General features: G+C 43.5%; 2 long non-coding RNA genes across 2 annotated transcripts; both read left to right on the forward strand.

The window, feature by feature from the left end:
- The first annotated feature begins 669 nt into the window (after positions 1 to 669).
- On the forward strand, positions 670 to 19274 carry LOC144694220 (uncharacterized). Its single transcript, XR_013579688.1, has 3 exons — positions 670 to 876; positions 9353 to 9532; positions 19166 to 19274. It is a non-coding gene; the product is annotated as an uncharacterized LOC144694220 (long non-coding RNA).
- Positions 2139 to 7952, forward strand: LOC144694219 (uncharacterized). The gene is made up of 3 exons (XR_013579687.1): positions 2139 to 2319; positions 6807 to 7010; positions 7292 to 7952. It is a non-coding gene; the product is annotated as an uncharacterized LOC144694219 (long non-coding RNA).
- Positions 19275 to 19744: the final 470 nt, after the last annotated feature.

The raw sequence follows: 19744 nt of genomic DNA on the forward strand, positions 1-19744 counted from the left end.
GAGATGACTGACCTCCAACAACCACAACCATCCCTCTTTGTGCTATGTATGACTCCAACCAGTGTAGACTTTCCCCCCTGATTCCTCTTGACTCCAGTTTTGCTAGGGCTCCTAGATGCCACACTCTGTCAAATGCGGTCTGGATGTCAAGGGCAGTCATTCTCACCTCAGCTCTGGAGTTCAGCTTTTTTGTCTAAGCTGGAACCAAGTCTGTAATGAGGTCAGGAACTGAGTGACCCTGGCGGAACCCAAACTGAGCGTCAGCGAGCAAGTTATTGTTAAGCAAGTGCTGCTTGACAGCACTGTTGATGACCTCTTCCATTATTTTACTGATGATGGAGAGTAGACTGATGGGGCTGTAATTGAGGGTTGGATTGTTCCTGCTTTTTGTGTACAGGGCATACCTGGGCAATTTTCCACATAGTCGGGTAAATGCCAGTGTTGTTGTACTGGAACAGCTTGGCTAGGGACGCGGCAAATTCTGGAGCACAAGTTTTCAGGTCTATTGCCAGAATATTGTCAGGGCCCTAGAAACTAAAAATTGTCTCTAGGTTTTACCATGAGCCTGAACTAAGTATTTATAACAATATAATTTAAATAAAATAAGTAACGGTGCAGTCTCATCTAACATTTTAAAGTTAAATTTTCATTTTGTTTATACAGCTACATCAACTGCTACAACTACAACAACACCTGCTGAGACATTCTCTATAACCCTACAAACAACTGCAACACCAATCTTTCCATCCACAACAGCACCAGCAAGTACACCAGAAGCACCAACTGCAGAGAGTTCCAATCAGCTGTTAACAAGTCAATTCACGGCAACAACCTCAACAACAGGAATCAGTTTGTCACCAGCAGGAATTAGTAATGGTCAGATCTTATTTGTAACAGCTTTTTCATACTGATGGCGCTCAAAATAATGTCCTGAATCTTCCGAGACCCGGAGCTCCAAAATCAGGACTGAAGCGTGTGATGCACGTCAGAATCCATTGGTAGTCCTGATGTGCTCACATACACTGTAATTGCCCAGGATGTTTAAAATTCCCCATGGTTTGGTTTGCACTGCCTGGGACACTATGTGAATGTCTCTTACACTGATCTCAGTGAAGGGGATTTGGGCTAGGTACACATTACTTACCGGGATACTCACCATGGAAATTCCACACAGTTTAATCTCTGACGTGACTCAGTGATTAAAGGTGCAATTGAACTGATTTCAAACAAGACCCCCATCCCCCACCACCGTAATTATCCCCCCCGGCCTGAGCTGAGTTTCTCTCCCACCACCACCCCATGACACCACTGTCCGCACCCCACAATCTGACCCGACTAATCCCTGAGGCAACCTATTACAACCCGTCATGACCCACCTACACATCCCCGACTGAACTACCCATCTGACCGCCCTCCGACCCAAATACCCATCCGCAGCCAGACCTGACACTATCCCCAAACCGACCCAACTACCCCACAAGCTGACCAAGCTACCCAGCCCCGACCCAACTACCCACCCTGACCAGACCAACACCCTAGTCCCAACTAAACCCTCCAACCTAACCCGACTTCGAACTACCCACTGCAACCTGACCTGACTACGCTCTAATGCAACTGGCTCCCCCCTCCAAACCCAACTCAACATTCCTGTCCCACCACTCACTCAGCCACTCAAACCCACTGAGAGACTTTTGACTTTTAAAATCTTACCTGAATAAGGCAGCTAATGTTGTAAACAGGGGACATGCCCTCTCTTGCCCATCTTCTCTTCGGCTCGCAGGACTTCCCCTTGAGAGGTTGTGTTGATCTATCACAGCTGTGGCTGGATCAACAGTTCTGAAAAGGGGTGAAAAGGTTGGGTGTAGAAATCTTTGCGGGGGCAGTGGCAATGCACCCGGCATCAACGCTCACCAGAAAATCCGGGCAATTGTCACTCACTCCAGAGTTTCGGATGGAATTAAAATCTGGTTCTATTTTCTTTTATTATAATCACAGTTGGAGTGTCACCATGTAACAAATTATGTTCCATGTTTGGAAATTTCATCATCTAATTTCTCAGATTTAACATCATGTCATTTAAGTAGAACAAGAAGGATTGAGTCCCATCTAGACTGAACTATAATTTTGTTTCTACAGTTACATCAACTGCACCTACTACAACTACTCCTGTTGGAACATCAGCATCTGTACAATCAACAACTACAACACCAGTCTTTCCAACCACATTGGGAGCAACAACTGCACAGAGCTCCACTCAGCCACCAGCAACTGAATCCACAACAACCTCAACAACAGGGATCAGTTCCACAACAGCAGCAAGTAATAAAACAATACACTATCAGGCATTTTACATTGCATGTCCTGGTAGGAAAGCAATAGCAGGATTATTTTAAAAAGAAATGCTAAAATATTATGTATTTTTATGCAAATTTATGCATATATTTTGTGACCATGTATGGACAGCATCAATTTAGAGTACATTATTGTTGAAACCAGTTAGGCCCAGCCATCGTCAGCTGCTTCATCAATGACCTTCCTTCCATCATAAGGTCAGAAGTGGGGATGTTCGCTGATGATTGCATAATCTCCAGCACCATTCGAGACTCCTCAGATACTGAAATAGTCCATGTCCAAATGCAGCAAGATGTGGATAATAACCAGGCATGGGCTGACATGACATTCGCACCACACAAGTGCCAGGCAATGACCAACTCCAACAAGAGGGAATCTAACCATCCCTCCTTAACATTCAGTGGTATTATCATCGCTGAATCCCCACTAGCAGCATCCTGGGGGTTACCATTGACCAGAAACAGAACTGGGCTAGCCATATAAATACTATGGCTACAGGGGCTCCGAATCCTGAAACGAGTAACTCATCTCCAACACAAGGCAGGAATGTGATGGAATGTACAGCTCCAACAACACTCAAGAAGCTTGACACCATCCAGGACAAAGCAACTCATTTGATTGACATCCCATCCACCACCTTCAACATTCCCTCCGTCACCACTGATGCACAATGGCAGCAGTGTGTACCATCTGTGAGATGCAGTGCAGGAACTCACCAAGGCTGCTGAAACAGCTACTTCCAAACCCATGACCGTGACCATCTGGAAGGACAGGGGCAGCAGACACATGGAAACACCACCTGGAAGTCTGCAAGCAACTCACCATCCTCACTTGGAAACATAATGCTGTTTGTTTTATTAATTCATGGGATATGCGCGTTGCTGGCTGTGCCAGCATTTATTGCCCATCCGTAGTTGCCCTTGAGAAGGTGGTGGTGAGCGGCCTTCTTGAATCACTGCAGTCCATGAGGTGTAGGTACAACCACAGTGCTGTTAGGATTTTGACCCAGTGACGGTGAAGGCGATATGTTTCCAAGTCAGGGTGGTGAGTGACTTGGAGGGGAACTTCCAGGTGGTGGTGTTCCCATTTATCTTGTTTCCTTGTCCTTCCAGATGGTAGTGGTCATGGGTTTGGAAAGTGCTGTCTGAAGTGCCTTGGTGAATTCCTGCAATGCATCTTGTTGATGGTACACACTGCTGCCAATGTGCGTTGGTGGTGGAAGGAGTGAATGTTTGTGGATGTGGTGCCAATCAAGCTGCTTTGTCCTGGATGGTGTCAAGCTCCTTGAGTGCTGTGGGAGCTGCACGCATCCAGGCAAGTGGGGAGTGTTGCATCACACTACTGACTTGTGCCTTGAAGATGGTGGACAGGCTTTGGGGAGTCAGGAGGTGGCTTACTCATCGCATGATTCCTAGCCTCTGACCTGCTCTTGTAGCCACATTATTTATATGGCTATTCAAGTTCATTTCAATTCAATGGTAACCCCCAGGATGTCGATAGTGGGGGATTCAGTGATGGCAATGCCATTGAACATCAAGCAGCGATGGTTGGATTCTCTCTTGTTGGAGGTGATCATTGCCTGACACTTGTGTGGCACGAATGTTACTTGCCACTTGTCAGCCCATGTTTGGATATTGTCCAGGTTATGCTGCATTTGGACATGGACTGCTTCAGAATCTGAGGTGTCACAAATGGTGCTGAACATTGTGCAATCATCAACAAACATCCCCACATTAGCGAACATCCCCACTTCTGACCTTTTGATGGAAGGTATTTGATGAAGCAGCTGAAGATAGTTGGACCGAGGACACTACCTTGAGGAACTCCTGCGGTGATGTCCTGGAGCTGAGATGACTGACCTCCAACAACCACAACTATCTTTCTTTGTGCTAGGTATGGCTCCAACCAGTGGAGACTTTTCCCCCTGATTCCTCTTGACTCCAGTTTTGCTAGGGCTCCTAGATGCCATACTCTGTCAAATGCGGTCTTGATGTCAAGGACAGTTACTCTTACCACAGCTCTGGAGTTCAGCTTTTTTGTCTAAGCTGGAACCAAGACTGTAATGATGTCAGGAGCTGAGTGACCCTGGTGGAACCCAAACTGAGCATCAGCGAGCAAGTTATTGTTAAGCAAGTGCTGCTTGACCCCTTCCATTATTTTACTGATGATGGAGAGTAGACTGATGGGGCTGTAATTGTGGGTTGGATTGTTCTTGCTTTTTGTGTACAGGACGTACCTGGGCAATTTTCCACATAGTCAGGTAAATGCCAGTGTTGTTGTACTGGAACAGCTTGGCTAGGGACGCGGCAAATTCTGGAGCACAAGTCTTCCGGTCTATTGCCAGAATATTGTCAGGGCCCTTTGCAGTAGACTTTGCAGTATCCAGTGCCTTCAGCCATTTCTTGATATCATGTGAAGTGAATCAAATTGGTGGAAGGCTGGCATCTATGATGCTGGGGACCTCTGGAGGAGACCAAGATGGATCATCCAGTTGGCACTTCTGGCTGAAGATTGTAGCAAATGCTTCAGCCTTATCTTTTGCCCTGATGTGCTGGACTCCTCCATCATTGAGGATGGGGATATCTGTGGAGCCTCCTCCTCCAGTGAGTTGTTTAATTGTCCACCACCATTCACAACTGGATGTGGCAGGACTGCAGAGCTTTGATCTGATCCATTGGTTGTGGGATTAGCCCTATCATTTGCTGCTTATGCTGTTTGGCATGCAAGTACTCCTGTGTTATAGCTTCACCAGGTTGACACCTCATTTTTAGGTATGCCTGGTACTGCTCCTGGCATGCCCACCTGCACTCTTCATTGAACCAGGATTGATCCCCTGGCTCGATGGTAAGGGTAGAGTGTGGGACATGGCAGACCATGAGATTACAGATTGTGTTCAAGTACAATTCTGCTGCTGCTGATGGCCCACAGTGCCTCATGGATGCCCAGTCTTGAGTTGCGAGATCTGTTCGAAATCTATCTCACTTAGCGTGGTGGTAGTGCACACAGCACAATGGAGGGTATCCTCAATGTGAAGGTGGGACTTAATCTCCACAAGGATCATGCAGTGGTCACCCCTACAGATGCATCTGCGGCAGGCAAGTTGGTGAGGATGAGGTCAAGTATGTTTTTCCCTCTTGTTGGTTCCCTCAGCACCTGCTGCAGACCTAGTCTAGCAGCTATGTCATTTCGGACTCAGCCAGCTCGGTCAGTGGTGGCGCTACCAAGCCACTATTGTTGACGGACATTGAAGCCCCCCATCTAGAGTACATTTTACGTCCCTGCCACCATCAGTGCTTCCTCCAAGCGGTGTTCAACATGGAGGAGCACTTGTTGATCAGCTGAGGGGGACTGTAGGTGGTAATCAGCAGGAGGTTTCCTTGCCCATGTTTGACCTGATGCCATGGGACGGCATGGGGCCCGGAGTCGATGTTGAGGTCTCTCAGGGCAATTCCTTCCCTCCCAACCATATACCGCTGTGCCGCCTCCTCTGCTGGGCCTGTCCAGCCGGTGGGACAGGACATGGTGATGATGGTGTCCGGGAAATTGTCTGGAAGGTATGATTCCGTGAGGATGTCTATGTCAGGCTGTTGCTTGACTAGTCTGTGAAACTGCTCTCTCAGTTTGGGCACTAGCCCCCCCAGAGATTAGTAAGGAGGACTTTGCAGGGTCGAAAGGGCTGCAATTGTTATTTCTGGTGCCTAGGTTGATGCCGGGTGGTCTGTCCAGTTTCACTCATTTATTGGACTTTGAAGCATTTGGTTACAACTGAGTGGCTTGCTGGGCCATTTGAGAGGGCATGTAAGACTCAGCCACATTGATGTGGGTCCGCAATCACGTGTAGACCAGACCAGGTAATGACGACAGATTTCCTTCTCTAAAGGACATCAGTGAACCAGATGAGTTTTTACAACAATCGACAATGGTTCCATGGCCATCGTTAGACTTTTAATTCCAGGTTTTTATTGAATTTAATTTCCACAATCTGCAATGGCAGGGATCAAACCCAGGTCCCCAGAGCATTATCTTGGGTCTCTGGATTACTATTCCACCGACAATAACACTCTGCCACTGCCTCCCGTACACCGTCGCTGGATCAAAATCTGGGTACTCCCTCCCTAACAGCACTGTGTCTGTACCTACACCACAATGACTGCAGCGATTCAAGAAGGCGTCTCACCACCACCTTAAAGGCAATTAACGATGGGCAATAAATGCTGAACTAGCAAGTGATGCCCCATCCCATGAATGAATTAAAACAAATTAAAAAGGTTGACATTTTGTTGCGTCCAATTCTCAACTGAAAAGTCTACACTTAACAACATAATGATGGAATGATATCATAGGATATTTCCGTACTATATTACTCAGGTGTTGTGTAATGCAATTTAAATAGAGCAAGTAAGTTTGAGTCTGATGTTATATTCTAAGGTTGAATTTTCATTTTATTGACACAGCATCAACTGCTCTGACTACAGCTACTCCTGCTAGATTGTTTACACCTGTACAGTCAATAACTACAACTCCAATAATTACATTAGCAACAACAAATGCAACAGAACCAACAACTACAGAGAACTCCACTCAGTCATCAACCACCTCAGCAACTAAATCCACAACATTCTCAACAACAGGAACTGGTTCATCAACAGCAGAAAGTAGTAAGGATCAGATCTTTTTCATTAACAGCTATTTCATGCTGATAATGCTGAATATAATAAAACTCACACCAGAGTCTCTGACAGAATTGAAAACCAGTTAAATTTTGCTGCTTTAAATCACAGCTGGAGTGAGAACTCTTAACTCCATGAGCATAGAAAGATGTTATCATTGGACTTTGCAATAAGATATTACTCAAATGTTGCATAATGTAAATCGTAGACCAAATTAGATTCAATCTCATGTTATATTCTAAGGTAATATTTTCATTTCATTGGCTTAGCTACATCAACTGCCGCAACTAATACTACTTCTCCTGGGACAAATACATCTGAAGAATTAACAACTACAATCCCAAACCTTGCATCCATTTCAGGAGCAACAAGCACAACAGAACTAACTACTACAGAGAGCTCCACTAAACTACCAACAAATGAAGCAGCAACTGCCTCAACAACAGGGCTCAGTTCATCAACAAGAGTTTGTAAGGATCAGACCTTCTCTTTGACAGTTATTTTGTACTGAATTCAGACCCCAATTTGATAATTCATCCAAAAGACAGGATCTCCAACACAAAAGCGACCCCTCACTTCATCCACTGGAGTATCAGCCTTTTTGTCCTTAAATCAATAACTTTCAGATTTAGATGCAAAAGGGCGACCAACTGAGCCGTGACTAACACTAGACACCAGTTCCATTAACAACAAGAAATAGTAAAGATCAGACCTTTTCTTTAACATCCATCTTGTGCTGATCATAATGAAAATGATCCAGAGGTTGTGACAGAATTAGAAACTGGTTATATTTTGTTGATTTATAGTCACAACTGGAGTGACAATAGTTAACAATCTAAGTACAGAAATGTATATTAGTTGGGCATCGCAATATTATATTATTGAAATGTTACATTATATTATGATCTTATACCGGACTTCCAAGTTTTTATTAAGATTCATTTAGGGGCCAATAACTTTTTGTTTAAAGTAGACAGAGTTTGAGATTCAAGAAACTGGCTAAGAGAATAAAGCCACAAGAATCCATGGATTTTGGTGAAATAAAAATAAACTTTACTACGTAACGTCCGAAAACTAAAACCATTTACAATATCTATCTTGGGCTCTAACATTAAGAAATAACGTGAAAGAAATTTGAATTAGATAGCAGACTGTTGCTGAACCCCCAGATTACAAATTTAATAGCAAATGCAACTAAAATAGGTCTCACAGATTTCTCAGTAACTAACCCAGACATCAGTGAACACTGTGAGATAAACTCTGTCTCCCTCACAAAGAGCTCCAAAGTTTCCATTTTCAAAGATCTAGCCTCTGAATTCCCTCAAAATCCACTCCGACCCGGACTGCCTCAATGATTGCACCAATCTTCCGAGGCGTCGTTGCCCTGGATTTCCAAGTATGCACTCCCGCCTCTACTTACTGGTTCAATTTCAAGTTACATTCACACCACACAAGTGCCAGGAAATAACTGTCTCCAGCAAGAGAGAATATAAAAATTGCCCTTTGACATTCAACACCATCACTGAATCCCCCACGATCAACATCCTGGGGGTTACCGTTGACCAGAAACTGAACTGGACTAGCCATATAAATGTTGTGGCTACAAGAGCAGGTCAGAGGCTAGGAATCCTGCGGTGAGTAACTTACCTCCTGACTTGCCAAAGCCTGTCCACCATCTACAGGCTTTGATGGTAGGAGTGTGATGGAATACTCCCCACTTGTCTGGATGAGTGCAGCTCCCACAACACTCAAGAAGCTGGACACCATCTAGGACAAAGCAGCCACTTGATTGGCACCACATCCACAAACATTCACTCCCTCCACCGCCGATGCACAGTAGCAGCAGTGTGGACCATCTGCAAGATGCACTGCAGAGACTCACCAGGGCTCCTTAGACAGCACCTTCCAAACCCACGACTGCTACCATCAAGAAGGACAAGGGCAGCAGATAGATGGGAACACCATCACCTGGATGTTCCCCTCCAAGCCACACACCATGCTGACTTGGAAACATATCGCCATTCCTTCACTGTCACTGGGTCAAAATCCAGGAACTCCCTCCCTAACAGCACTGTGGATGTACCTACAAGACATGAACTGCAGCGGTTCAAGAAGGCAGCTCACCACCACCTTCTCAAGGCAATTAGAATGGGCAGTAAATGCTGGCCCAGCCAGCGATGCTCACATCCCTTGAATGAATAAAAAAAACCCAATATGATGAGATGTTGAATTGTTCTTATGTCTGAAGCTCCTACTGAATTAGAATAGGTAGCATAGCACGTAATGCACGAATTAAAATGTCCAACACTGATTTTGTTTTGTTCAAGCAGCCACATCAAACAGTGCAACAACAACAAAAATGTCTTCCTCTGAATCATCAACAACTACATCACAAGCACCTGAACCACCTTCGTCTATACTAGTACTAACAACTACACAGAGCAGAACTCAGCCATTGACGACTCAGAACATGATAACCTCAACAACTGCTGTCAGTTCCACGATAAAAGGTAGTTGTGAACATCAAATCTTACCCATAAAAGCTATTTCTTTCTTATGGTGCTGAAAACAATGCAACTCAAGCAATTCCTGTCAAAGAAATTGTGACAGTATGTATGTCACGATTTCAAAATTTGAGGGCTGGCAAATTCCCATAGGACTGAGTCTCACCAGGGTTTTACTGTAGAAACGTTCAGTTTTAAATCCAGCTTCGACTTCAGGGCAGGCTGAAGCAGCATCCATACATCCGTTCAGTGTGTTAGGAAAGAGAGATAATTTTAAGTAAGTTATATATGTATTTGTGTGTGTTAGGAATGAACAATAGATTTAAGTTTAAGTTTAATTTATATCTTGTATTTGTGTGTTAAGAAAGGGGAAACCTGGGTTTTCGTTTCACTTTAGAATGTTGCCTGCAAGTCTATGGGTTTGTTTGTGTAACTGCATTTTAATGAGGTTTTATGACCCTTGAAGTGGTTTAGGGAAATTAAAACAAAGTAGGGAAAACTGTGCTGTTGCCTAGCTACAGGGGACCCACAGAGACTGAGAAATAGAGAGCAGTTTGAGTTCAGTTGGTGATTATGCTCTAAGGTGAAGGGAACGGTTTAAGTTTCTCTCCAGTTGGACATACTAGTAGATTGCTGAGGAAAATAAGTCTAAGAATCTTAGCTGAGTTGCTCTAAAGTTAAAGTAACAGTGAGTGTCGAATGAATTCTGCATCTCAAGGGAGATACCAAGTTGTCAGCAGTCTACTGGGTGAGGGAACTGCAGGGTGCAGGTCTAAAGAGAAAGGAGAAGTTCCCAAGAAAGCCTTTAATTTAGGTCAAAGGACAAGGACAGGAACCCACAACATTCTAAAAGAAAAAGTCAATTCACCCTATTTCCCAATGTTAACAGAACCATTAAAACATTTCAGGATCTGGATCCAGATCTGCCTCTTCGCCAAAAGCTAATAAGTTCTTACTTGAACAATACTCTATTTGTGTACCAAGTTTCGTCAAAATCCATCCATTAGTTTGCAGTACTCTATTGTTTACAGACAGACTAACAGACTAACAAACAGGGGCTCAAACATTACCTCCGCCCACCTTTCAGTGGTATAGAGGTAACGATGCACATTTATAAAGCAGACTCAAAGTAATTTATAGGCCCTTGAATCAATTAATCAAAAGAATGCAATAAGCCAAGAGTAATTTATAGAATGATTCAGAATGAGTTTAGTGAATAATTTAGTGTGTTTAGTGTGTGATGCAGCAAAGCATTGGAGTTGAAAGAGGTGTAGACAAACTTGCTGAACGAGCCAATTCCAAGAAGATGATTAGGAGATCACGAAACCATGTAACAATGTACACAGTCCCTGAATTCACATAAAGAAAGAAACAATCATCAAAGCTTTTTCCAAGGGCCCTGCACAGGACTCTCTCTGCAATCTTCCAACATGACAACACTGTCTATACTTCAATAAGTTCTTCATTGGCTGTGAAGCATTTGGGATATCTATTGGATGTAAAAGGTACTACATAAAAGCAAGTCATTTTTTTCTCTTTTTTCTAGATAAATGTCAGAAGATTGTAATTATACTTTACCACCAGAGGTCTTGAGATTTCTGTTATATAGTTTTGTTTTATCAAAAAGTTTAATGTTTTTGAATTCGTTGAAAAGTAATGGCGGCAATATTTATTTAATTGAACATTTAACAACTTATAATTCAATGGCAACTTGGATCAATGATTCTAATTAATATGCATTTCAAATTATTTTTAAAAATAATAATTGAGAAATTCACCAGTTCTTGCCATATGGATTTCTTTTATGCTGAAGAATATAGAGAATTGGAGACATCGTTTATCTATATGATTACAAACTGGACATTTTTACAATTCATTTAATCATATTATTGTTATGCTGCTGGTGAAGTTGATTACTTTTAATCTCATGACTTGAAAATTAATTATGCTTCTATTGCCAGTTCTGAGTTCTGCCAAATTCAAATTAATAGCTCAAAAGGAGATGGTTCACTGCACAAAATATCATTAGTTTTGGTCAGAATAAATCACATCAGTTAGATTTACAGAACTTCCTGTCACAACTGATTTAACTTCAGATATTGTTGAATGTGTGTCAAATACATTGGGTGCATTTTCAATTATGGGTAGTGTAATATTGAGTCGTCGCCCACTCTGCAATGGGCCTGTAATTCTTTGCCAATGAAATTAATGGAAGGTTGTATAAAACTGGTTGTATAACAGAGGTCTGATCTGCTGCAGAATGCTTTTCACCCCTGTCAAATTTAAAATTGACCCCACCATCTTGTTTGCTAATCTGCAACAATACAATGGGAAACTCTAACTGCAGTTGTCACAGTGGCTACAGGATCAAATTTACCATGGGCAGAATTTTTCGCTTGCGGGCGGGCAGGCACCCGACCCGAATGAGCGTAAAATGGCATGCAATGACGTCAGGCGAGCGTCCCAACGTCATCGCGCACGGGAGTCGGAGCCACGTCCGCCATTAATTAAGAGGCCAGTTAAGGCCCTTCACAACCCAATTGATGGCAATTTTATGTTGCCCATGTGATCTTTCGCTCATCACATGGGCAAAACGGGCTGGCGGGCAGCCCACAGTTTGCAAAACCTCATCCACAGGTGGGATAAGAAGGGTCAGCAGCATTGTCATTGTGAGAAGTGAGGAGCTTCGGAGATAACTTGCTGCTGGTGGCTTATTGAGATTTAGCAGCTTAAAATCTGATTGGAGCTTCATTTTTAGCATTTCCATGCGTCATTTCAGGACTCATTGGTGCCTTCCAGGCCCCCTAAGGATTCGGACTGTCTGGGCACCTCCAGGTATCAGGCAGCCTTCCCTTATCCTGATAATGGGGATTGTGGTCTCCACTGGGGGCACCTCTCTTGAGGAGGAAGAGAGGGGCAGAAGGGAGAAGAGATGAGGTGTCCCAATGCAGCTTCCAGGGGAGGGACCAGTGGGAGGAGAGGCGCAGGCACCAGGGGCGCAGGGCCAGTAGGAAGTCCTAGGAGAAGGGGGTCGCAGAAGATGCCACTATCCTGCTGCCAGGGTTTACAGGCGGTGATGCAGCTACCTCAATATCTACAATGTGCAATGCTGAAGGAGGCGCTGTCTCTCCAGGGTGACCATGACCTCCATTTGTCAGATGGTTGGGCCTGAGATCAGCTCCGGTTATGTGGGTTGACCCAATGCCAGTGGCTCGGAAGGTCACAGTGGCCCTCAACTTTTATGTCTCCGCCTCTTTCCAGGGCTCAGTGGGGGATCTGTGTGGAGTCTCCCACATCAGCTGTCCACAGCTGTGTCAAGCTGGTGACAGAAGATCTGTTCAGGCGGGTATTGACTTTCATTAATTTCTGTACAGACGAGGCCAGCCAGGCTGAGCGAGCCAGAGGCTTTGCAGCATTTTCTGGTTCCCCTGCATCCAGGGTGCCATTAACCGCAAACATGTGGCCATCAAGGCGCCAACGGGTCAGCCAGGTGCCTTTGTTAGGGATTCCACTCCATGAACGTGCAGTTAGTGTGTGACCACAGGATGCAGATTGTGCAAGTCTGTGCAAGGTACCCAGGCAGCTTCTATGTCGCTTATGTCCTGAGATCCTAACAGGTGCCGGGGCTCTTCAGTGCTCCAGCCCAGCTGGATGGATGGCTGCTGGGTGACAAGGGCTATCCTCTCAGAAGGTGGCTCATGATGCCTCTCCGCTACCAAAGCACAGAGGGGGAGCAGCAGTACAACAGGAATCATGCCTCCACAAGAGCAGTGGTAGAAAGAACCATAGGTCTTCTCAAGGTGCGCTTCCGATGCCTGGACCATTCAGGGGGCGCATTGCAATACCCCCCAGAGCAGGTATCTCTGATAGTGTTTGCATGCTGTGCGCTCCACAATCTGGCACTGGCAAGGGGGGACCCACTGGAAGAAGAGGATGTTGACCCAGCTGCACAGGCCCCAGATGATGAGTCCAGTAGTGAGCCAGAAGAGGAGTATGGTGAGGAGAACACTGAGGGCTTGGAATCCAGACCTCAGTAACTTTCAGGAAGGGAGGGACACCTTGATCCAACGCTCCTTCAGCTAGGCTACCAAATAAGAACTGCCACCTCATGCCAGGGCTGCCGCCTCCATCCTGGATCGCAGAAATGATCCTTTCCTTGGCCCCCAAGATACACTCAGTGCCTGTGCAATAAAGTTTCGAGTCACCCATGTCCAGCATTACATATTGCCGTACCCTGCACCTACAAACAAATGAAGCATATTCAGGCCAATAACATAAAAGCAAATGTAATTTAATGTTAGAACTCACATAGTATTGAACAGAACAATATCCGGTGTTGGTGGTCACACCATTAAAAAAAGAAAAACAAAATGGGGGAACAAAAGATCACCCATGACCAGTCCCTCTTGTGCGTAAAGTGCTTTAAAACTTACGTTTACGGGTGCTACGTCTAGGTGTCCCCCCTTGCTGGCACCAGCATTGGAGACAGACTGCTCACTCTGCTGTCCTGTTGGCCTTGATGACCTTGGCGGTCGTCCTCTGGCTAGTGGAGCCTGTGCTGGCCCCTGGGAGGGAGCGGCCAATGCCACGGCTGGCATCTCCCCAGTTGCCACAGCCTCATCAGATGAGACGGTCATTGGCATGATGAAACTTTACTTAAATGTATGAATCTTATTGGCCATGACTTTCCTCTCCTGCCCTCACCAAACTGCAATGTACCCACCCTGATTTATTTTAAATGACAGGAAGATTGAGTTACGGCAGTTCTGAGCTGGAAAGCTCAAACATTTCATTAGAAACTTTGAAATATACTTGAAATTTCATAGTTATTTATTGACATGCTGCAATAATTTTGTCATATTCTATAATCACATGGTTCAAACATTCTTGTGCCGTCTCATCATTGATGGGAGCCTCATTGCTCATTGATCATTGAAAGATGTTGGCACCATGATGCACGTCTCCATTGTCACACCAGGGTGACTGGTATGCACAGTGACAGTGTGGTGACTTTAACTAATGGCATGTCCTTCTTCTCTCTTAGATCTGCCACCAAGCAACGAAGCACAGCACCTCCAGGAGCTACCCCTGACCCCGGAGGACCACGATGCTCCCCAAGCACCTGCGCCACACCCACTCTTCTAAACCAGGCACCAGCACAGATACCAGCACCTCAGTGGGCATTAGTTCGACGGCTAGTATCTTGGTGCACATTGGTGAGGACGTTTCATACTCGCTTGAGGTGCAGGCAGAGGCAGAGAGTGCCCAGGGCACCTGCAGTCGGAGGACTGATGATGGGACTCTGGAGTCGTCCATTAGGGAGCAGATGCTGGATGTCCAGCAGGGTATGCAGGAGGATCTGACGGAAATCCAAGAGGGTATGCATGCCATGGTCTCCGTTGTGGAGGAGTCCCTACGGAGCATGAGCACTGCATTGACCAACTATGATGAAGAGGCTGCTCCAAGAACAGAATCAAGGGTTCCTGGGGTTGCGCTCGGACCTGCAAGCCCTCACACAGGCACTGACCTCAGCGGCTCAGTGCCCCTGTGTGAGATAGATGAGGCACCCAGTATCCCAGCTAGATGCCCGTCTATCAATGGCCAGCAGGGACGTCCACAGCAACCTCACGTTGGCGCACGAGGTGCATGCCAGTCACCCTGGTGTGACAATGGAGATGTGCATCATGGTGCCAACATCTTTCAATGATCAATGAGCAATGAGGCTCCCATCAATGATGCACAAGAATGTTTGAACCATGCGATTAGAGAATATGACAAAATTATTGCAGCATATCAATAAATAACTATGAGATTTCAAGTATATTTCAAAGTTTCTAATGAAATGTTTGGGCTTTCCAGTTCAGAACGTGCCGTAACTCAATCTTCCTGTCATTTAAAATAAATCAGGGTGGGTACATTGCAGTTTGCTGAGGGCAGGAGAGGAAAGTCATGGCCAATAAGATTCATACTCTTAAGTAAAGTTTTATCATGCCAATTTTTATATTTTGAAGACAGACAACAACATTAATATTGCTGTTGAATAAAGAAGAACCTAAAATTGTATAGTGCATCATGAGGTACAGGAAACATGGTTTAGATTGACAATGTATGGTCTAATGCCAATCAAACCAAGCAAGAAATAATTGGATATTTTTCTCTGGATACCAGTGTGTGCATAGCCAACATATCAACCTTTCAAAAAATCTGCAGCAATACAATTGCAGGTTTCACATGCAGTTGTCACCCTGGCTTCAGCATCAACATCAACATCAACCTCCTTTTTCTTTATGATGGTAGGACATCTTCAAACATACATGATCTGTGCAATTGATGATTTGGAAATTATTTAACAGCTCCTATTGCCTTACACAATCTTGTCTTCAAACAAACTCTTTTACACTCCTTTAATAATTAAATAATCACTGAAAAATGAGACATATTTTGTCAAAGCTTTTTGTCTTGCATTCATCAGAACTACTTTCAAAAATACTAAATGTAAAGGGAACAACAATTTATACTGGTATGAGAAGAGAGTGCTGATTGGCTGGCAAGTGGACACTGATTGGCAGAGGCATTGTCATGGAGAATGCACCAGAAAGTGTCTCTTTTTTCAGCAATACTCAAGTTCTGTCCTACCAAATGATTAATTAAACAATCAGAGACTCACTACAATTCCTTGCTTTCTTTTCAGCAATACTCAAGTTCTGTCCTACCAAATGATTAATTAAACAATCAGAGACTCACTACAATTCCTTGCTTTCCTACATGATATGGATAATGTGATTGCAAGATTTGGTAAAGCTATTACAGGAAATCAACAATTTATTAGGAAATTTCTCTATTCCTACTGAAAAGCTTGTGATGTGCTGTTCTGGACTCACCAATATTCCATGTTCTTGTCATTTAAGATAAATGGGATGGGAACATCGGCCCAGGTCTTCCAGTTTTCAGACCAGAGACCGGATGCATAACCCAAGTTGCATATTGGGACCCCATGGAAGTCCCAACATGCTGACCTCCAAGGGAATTGAGCTGATAAGTAGCAAGTAACATTCATACCACAGAAATGCCATTTCAAATGACCATTTCCAACATAAGAAAGTCTAACCACCACCCGCTGACATTTAATGCACCATCGTCGCTGAATCTGCACCATCAACATCAAGGGGGTCACCGTTGACAAGAAACTTCATTGAATTAATTATATAAATACTCTGAATACAAGAGCAGGTCAATTGTTGGGTATTCTATAATGAGTGACTCATCTTTTGGCTCCTCAAAGCCTTTTCACCATCTACAAGGCACATGGAATATTCTCCACTTGGCTAGGTGAGCGCTGCTCCAGCAACACTCAAGAAGCATGACATCATCCAGGATAAAACAGCCCACATGATTGGCACCCCATCCATCAGCTTCAACATTCATTCCCCTCACCACTGGTGCACCGTGTCTGCAGTGTGCACCATCTTCAAGATGTACTGCGGCAACTTGTAATAGGCTTCTTCATAACAACTTCCACGTCCACGGTCTCTACCATGTCAGAACAAAAGGGCAGCAATCCATGGGAACACAACCAGCTCAAAGTCCCTTTCCAAGTCACACACCATCCTGATTTGGAAATATATTGCTGTTCCTTCATCGTCACTGGTTCAAAATCCTGGAACTCCCTAGTAGCAATAGAATACCTTCAACACGCATACTGCAGCGATTCAAGAAGGTAGCTCACAATGACATTCTCAAGGACAGTTAGGGATGGGAAATAAATGCTGGCCTTGTTAGTGACATCCGCATCCTGTGAATAAGTTAAAAAGTCCATAATCATTTGGTGCAAGTGAGCCATTCTGAAAGACTAATATTGCTTCTACAAGAAGATTTCTAATTTTGTCCCTAATTGGCCACACTGTTCCTTTAACGATCATTTTACTTTTTATACAATTATAAAAGATTGTTGCATTCTCTTTTTCCCCTTTTTCAATTTCCCACTGCACTCTGTGTATTCTGCCTGACTATATTCTGTGCCTGTCGTAAATCTCCTTTTTCTGCTTTATTTTAATCTCCATTTCCTTTTGTCATCCCAGAAGCTCTGGCATTGGATAACCCATTTTTTCTTCTTATATACTTGGTGTGTAACTAAAGTATCGCCACTTTGAAGGCCTGTCCTTGCTCATTTACTGTTCTTATGGGCAATCTCTGCTTCCAGTCCACTTTTCATTGTATGGTTAAATAGTTTCTAGTTTCCTCAGACTTGCACCTCAGATAGCCATTTCAAAATTCTACCCAATATTTCAACAATCTCTCAAATTTCTAAGAGCTTCTATTCATGTAAGGTCAACTTTTCCTACTTTTGAAGTGTAGCCACAGTTGTAAACACCATGATTTCACCACCATCAATGATCTGCTTTTAGTGATTTTGTTTGAGAGCTAAATATTGGACGGGACACCAGGGCAGTTTCTGGGTTGTTGAGAAACTGAGAAGACTGTTAAAAAAAGCATGTGAGACAATTGCTTTACAAATGATGACACAGACTTAAAAAACAAGCAAGTTAAGCTAAACCAATATAGTAAATTTCCTCTGCACCCTTCCTAAGGCCTTGACATCCTTCCTAAAGTTTATAAAATATTGGTTTGGCCAAATCCATGTATCGCATCTAATTCTTGGCACCAAACTTCAGGAAGGATGTCAAGGCCTTAGAGGGGATGCAGGGCACATTTACTGGAATGGTACCAGGGATGCGAAACTTCTGTTATGTGGAAAGGCTCGAGAAGCTGGGGTGGTTCTCATTAGAACACAGAAGATTAAGAGGTTGAAATATGGAGTAGAGTATTAAAATAGCTAGCTGAGGTGCAAGTCTAGAGAAGATAGGAACACTTAACCAGAAAAAGGAAAAACTCAAGTGGACTGGAAACACAGATTAGTCAGAAAAACAATAAATGAGCAAAAGGTCTTCAAAGTGGTGCTATTTAATGGTGGCAATTAAAATCATGAAGGGATTTGATAGAATAAATAAGAAGAAACTGTTACCAGTGACAGAAGAATAACCCAAGGACAGATTCTGCAAAATTGGAAAAGAATCAGAAGCAGGGTAAGGAGAAATTTTTAATGTATCAAGTCGTTATGATCCGGAATCTACTGCCTGAAAGGGTGGTGAAGCAAATGCAATAATAACTTTAAATAGGGAATTAGATAAATGAAGGCAAAATTTGCAGGGCTATGGGGAAGGGGCAGGTGATTAGGACTAATTGGTTAGCTCTGCCAAGAAGCCAGAACAGGCATGATGGGCTGAATGGCCTCATTTCTACTGTATCAGTCTATGATTCTAAGGTTTTATGATGGGTTATACACCTCAAGCGTGAACTATGATTTCTCTTTACAGTTACTGTTGTGTATTTCTAACTCTTTTCGTCTTTATGACAGGATTCCAGCATGTGCAGTTTTCCTCTCTAGCTGACATTTATATGCACAACCTCAAGATTTACACTCAACAATCAAATAACCTAATTACCATCATGTTTCACAGAGCATTTGGTTATCTTTTGTATATTTATACAATTATCCATAGTCAGAGAACTGAAATATTTAAGGAACACCCTGGCTACAGCTTGGTTCAATCATTAATAATTTTTCCACATTATGTGCAGCAAAACGCAAAGTTATCCTAAGGCTTACTGTCACAAGTGATGATGTGAATTTGGCTGATCAACAAACAAGAGAGAGAATTTATCAATATCTTCAAGCTAAACTATTAGGTATGTTGTGGAAAATAACCATGAAATGTGTAGATTCTGTGTTGTTAACGGACTCTTCTACAACTGAACGGGACTGAATGGTTTGTGAAAGAATATTTTACTTCACAATATTTGTGAATGTCTTCCTACCTAAACTCAATGCAAACTCCTGGGAACAACTGAGATCAACCACAACATTCAAGCAGAATATTTTCATTATAAAGGCACAATTTTAAGGTAGTAAAGGGTCATTATTAAGATGCAGAAAGTGCCTTTTTGCTTTACATGTAATTTGACAGCAATTATTGAAACAGAAATAGCACAGAAGGGCTCCATTAACCCTATCGTGTCTAAACTGTTGATTATCAAATTAAAATTGTACTAGAAGCTGGTGCCTCCCAACTGCAGGGAAAATTTATCCCAACAATACAATTGAGATGCTACATCACAGGACATAATTTGCTAAAATCATTGTTTTTGTCATTTACCAGA

The sequence above is a fragment of the Cetorhinus maximus genome, chromosome 19 (assembly GCF_964194155.1).
Source record: "Cetorhinus maximus chromosome 19, sCetMax3.hap1.1, whole genome shotgun sequence".
Lineage (NCBI taxonomy): Eukaryota > Metazoa > Chordata > Chondrichthyes > Lamniformes > Cetorhinidae > Cetorhinus > Cetorhinus maximus.